The sequence below is a fragment of the Phalangium opilio genome, unplaced genomic scaffold (genome assembly GCF_054372755.1).
Source record: "Phalangium opilio isolate 3A_F unplaced genomic scaffold, DU_Popi_V2 ptg000017l_1, whole genome shotgun sequence".
NCBI lineage: Eukaryota > Metazoa > Arthropoda > Arachnida > Opiliones > Phalangiidae > Phalangium > Phalangium opilio.
In genome coordinates, this window is record NW_028324151.1 from 13857796 (window position 1) to 13862924 (window position 5129).

The window sequence follows — 5129 nt, forward strand, 5'->3', positions numbered from 1 at the left end:
CGTTACATTTGCGATCCCATAACACCGCTCCCGGTTGGGCTCGAACAATCAACCTATTGGTTAACAGCCGAACGCGCTAACCATTGAGCCACGGAAGCTCACAAATTAAATGGTTGTCAGGTATTGTGGAAAAGTTATGACTTTTCACGCTACATCTGAGACCCCACAACACCTCTCCCGGGTGGGCTCGAACCAACAACATATTGGTTAACAGCCGAACGCGACAACCATTGAGCCACGGAAGCTCAGAAATTAAATGGTTGTCAGGTATTGTGGAAAAGTTATGACTTTTCACGCTACATCTGAGACCCCACAACACCTCTCCCGGGTGGGCTCGAACCACCAACATATTGGTTACCAGCCGAACGCGACTACCATTGAGCCACGGGAGCTCAGAAATTAAATGGTTGTCACGTATTGTGGAAAAGTTATGACTTTTCACGCTACATCTGAGACCCCACAACACCTCTCCCGGGTGGGCTCGAACCAACAACCATTCGGTTAACAGCTGAACGCACTAACCATTGCGCCACGGAAGCCCAAAAATTAAATGTTCGTCAGGTATTGTGGAAAAACTCTGACTTTTTACGTTACATTTGAGATCCCATAACACCGCTCCCGGGTGGGATCGAACAACCAACCTATTGGTTAACAGCCGAACGCGCTAACCATTGAGCCACGGAAGCTCAGAAATTAAATGATGGTCAGGTATTGTGGAAAAGTTATGACTTCTCACGCTACATCTGAGACCCCACAACACCTCTCCCGAGTGGGCTCGAACCACCAACCTTTCGGTTAACAGCTGAACGCGCTAACCATTGCGCCACGGAAGCCCAAAAATTAAATGTTCGTCAGGTATTGTGGAAAAACTCTGACTTTTTACGTTACATTTGCAATCCCATAACACCGCTCCCGGTTGGGCTCGAACAATCAACCTATTGGTTAACAGCCGAACGCGACCACCATTGAGCCACGGGAGCTCAGAAATTAAATGGTTGTCACGTATTGTGGAAAAGTTATGACTTTTCACGCTACATCTGAGACCCCACAACACCTCTCCCGGGTGGGCTCGAACCAACAACCTTTCGGTTAACAGCTGAACGCACTAACCATTGCGCCACGGAAGCCCAAAAATTAAATGTTCGTCAGGTATTTTGGAAAAACTCTGACTTTTTACGTTACATTTGAGATCCCATAACACCGCTCCCGGGTGGGATCGAACAACCAACCTATTGGTTAACAGCCGAACGCGCTAACCATTGAGCCACGGAAGCTCAGACATTAAATGGTTGTCAGGTATTGTGGAAAAGTTATGACTTTTCACGCTACATCTGAGACCCCACAACACCTCTCCCGGGTGGGCTCGAACCACCAACCTATTGGTTAACAGCCGAACGCGACAACCATTGAGCCACGGGAGCTCAGAAACTAAATGGTTGTCACGTATTGTGGAAAAGTTATGACTTTTCACGCTACATCTGAGACCCCACAACACCTCTCCCGGGAGGGCTCGAAACAACAACCTTTCGGTTAACAGCTGAACGCGCTAACCATTGCGCCACGGAAGCTCAAAAATTAAATGTTCGTCAGGTAATGTGGAAAAACTCTGACTTTTTACGTTACATTTGAGATCCCATAACACCGCTCCCGGGTGGGCTCGAACCACCAACCTATTGGTTAACAGCCGAACGCGACCACCATTGAGCCACGGGAGCTCAGAAATTAAATGGTTGTCACGTATTGTGGAAAAGTTATGACTTTTCACGCTACATCTGAGACCCCACAACACCTCTCCCGGGTGGGCTCGAAACAACAACCTTTCGGTTAACAGCTGAACGCGCTAACCATTGCGCCACGGAAGCTCAAAAATTAAATGTTCGTCAGGTAATGTGGAAAAACTCTGACTTTTTACGTTACATTTGAGATCCCATAACACCGCTCCCGGGTGGGCTCGAACCACCAACCTATTGGGTAACAGCCGAACTCGACAACCATTGAGCCACGGGAGCTCAGAAATTAAATGGTTGTCACGTATTGTGGAAAAGTTATGACTTTTCACGCTACATCTGAGACCCCACAACACCTCTCCCGGGTGGGCTCGAAACAACAACCTTTCGGTTAACAGCTGAACGCGCTAACCATTGCGCCACGGAAGCCCAAAAATTAAATGTTCGTCAGGTATTGTGGAAAAACTCTGACTTTTTGCGTTACATTTGAGATCCCATAACACCGCTCCCGGGTGGGCTCGAACCACCAACCTATTGGTTAACAGCCGAACGCGCTAACCATTGAGCCACGGAAGCTCAGAAATTAAATGGTTGTCACGTATTGTGGAAAAGTTTTGACTTTTTACGCTACATCTGAGACTCCACGTCACCTCTCCCGGGTGGGCTCGAACCACCAACCTATTGGTTAACAGCTGAACGCGACAACCATTGAGCCACGGGAGCTCAGAAATCAAATGGTTGTCACGTATTGTGGAAATGTTATGACTTTTCACGCTACATCTGAGACCCCACAACACCTCTCCCGGGTGGGCTCGAACCAGCAATCTTTCGGTTAAACAGCTGAACGCGCTAACCATTGCGCCACGGAAGCACAAAAATTAAATGTGCATCGATAGGTAGCGCTAACAACATGTGCATGAATCAATCAGAGACGATCGATATTTGTAACGCGGAATACCTCTCTTACATTTTGTACTTACATACCTGTAGGCAGAAACGGATTCGGCTATGCCAAATAAAGACCAGTTTACTCCGTATCTCTAAGCGTATTTAATTACGACAAACTACTGGTAATTAACTAAGTAAGTTAATCAGCAACGTAGTATAAAGAGTTGACTAAGGCAACTCTAAAAACAATACAAAATGTTCGTCAGGTATTGTGGAAAAACTCTGACTTTTTACGTTACATTTGAGATCCCATAACACCGCTCCCGGGTGGGCTCGAACCACCAACCTATTGGTTCACAGCCGAACACGCTAACCATTGAGCCACGGAAGCTCAGAAATTAAATGGTTGTCAGGTATTGTGGAAAAGTTATGACTTTTCACGCTACATCTGAGACCCCACAACACCTCTCCCGGGTGGGCTCGAACCACCAACATATTGGCTAACAGCCGAACGCGACAACCATTGAGCCACGGGAGCTCAGAAATTAAATGGTTGTCACGTATTGTGGAAAAGTTATGACTTTTCACGCTACATCTGAGACCCCACAACACCTCTCCCGGGTGGGCTCGAACCAACAACCTTTCGGTTAACAGCTGAACGCAATAACCATTGCGCCACGGAAGCCCAAAAATTAAATGTTCGTAAGGTATTATGGAAAAACTCTGACTTTTTACGTTACATTTGAGCTCCCATAACACCGCTCCCGGTTGGGCTCGAACAATCAACCTCTTGGTTAACAGCCGAACGCGCTAACCATTGAGCCACGGAAGCTCAGCAATTAAATGGTTGTCAGGTATTGTGGAAAAGTTATGACTTTTCACGCTACATCTGAGACCCCACAACACCTCTGCCGGGTGGGCTCGAACCACCAACCTATTGGCTAACAGCCGAACGCGACAACCATTGAGCCACGGGAGCTCAGAAATTAAATGGTTGTCACGTATTGTGGAAAAGTTATGACTTTTCACGCTACATCTGAGACCCCACGACACCTCTCCCGGGTGGGCTCGAACCAACAACCTTTCGGTTAAACAGCTGAACGCGCTAACCATTGCGCCACGGAAGCACAAAAATTAAATGTGCATCGATAGGTAGCGCTAACAACATGTGCATGAATCAATCAGAGACGATCGATATTTGTAACGCGGAATACCTCTCTTACATTTTGTACTTACATACCTGTAGGCAGAAACGGATTCGGCTATGCCAAATAAAGACCAGTTTACTCCGTATCTCTAAGCGTATTTAATTACGACAAACTACTGGTAATTAACTAAGTAAGTTAATCAGCAACGTAGTATAAAGAGTTGACTAAGGCAACTCTAAAAACAATACATGGTGCCAGAATTTTAGTCCTCGCGCTTCTCTTTTTCGCGTTTGTTTCTTTACGTCTCCCACCCCACGTCCGCGTTTTTTTTCGTAATGGCGGATCATCTTCGTTCTCCTCCGGAGCTCCGTTTACGTTCGGGTAACGCCGCTACCGCGTGGCGTATCTTCTCCCAGCGTTTTGAACTCTATGAGATGGCGACCGCTCACACTCCAGCGCGCACGGATAGGCAAAAGCTTTCGCTATTTTTGACTGTTGCGGGACAGGAGGCGATAGATGTGTATAATACTTTCAGTTTTCCGGATCCTGCGGACCGAACTTATGCGAATGTCGTACAACGGTTTCGAGATTATTGCACACCTCGGGGAAATGAAGCCCACGATCGTTATGTGTTTCGTTGTCGTCTCCAAAAGGAAGGCGAGACGATTGAACAATATGTGGTTGCATTACGCCTGATGGCGCAATCATGTAACTTTCGAGATCAGGAAGACTCGATAGTACGCGATCAGATCTTATCGGGCGTGCGGGATGCACGAATTCGCAAACAGATGTTGGCGGAGGTAGATTTAACATTTGCAAGAGCAATGGCAATTTGCCAGGCGGCAGAAACCCTGGAAAGACAAATGAAGTCCTTTACCAGTAACGGGTTGGCTGCCGAGCACCAAGAGGTGGATATGATTCAAAAACCGAAATCAGCTTCTTCGAGTGGAAGACCAGGGCAACAGATGCAGCGTACTAATGACAGCAGGCATCCTTCAGGCAACTCCACCAAGTCAGCAGGACAGGGACAAACTAAGAACTGTTATCGATGTTTAGGCACTCATGCCAGGTTAAAGTGTCCGGCTTACAATCAAACATGTTTGAAATGCAAAGGTAGAGGCCATTATGCTAAGGCTTGTAGACAAAGAGATAACCACAGGGTGCATGAGGTAGAAACAGATAATCAAGATGAAGATAGTAGAAATTTAGATATAGACGATTTCTATATTGGAACCGCCACGTTAGTTGATCAAGTAGACCATACCAAAGATTGGGTGACACAGTTTACACTACAAAATCTCACAGTAGATTTTAAGGTAGATACGGGGGCTCAGACCAATTTGTTTCCCAAGGATGTTTTTGATCA

At 46.6% G+C, this 5129-nt stretch overlaps 1 non-coding gene across 1 annotated transcript; it reads right to left on the reverse strand.

The window, feature by feature from the left end:
• Window positions 1–2933: 2933 nt before the first annotated feature.
• Window positions 2934–3006, reverse strand: TRNAH-GUG (transfer RNA histidin (anticodon GUG)). Its single transcript has one exon. It is a non-coding gene; the product is annotated as a tRNA-His (tRNA).
• Between the last annotated feature and the right edge of the window lie 2123 nt (window positions 3007–5129).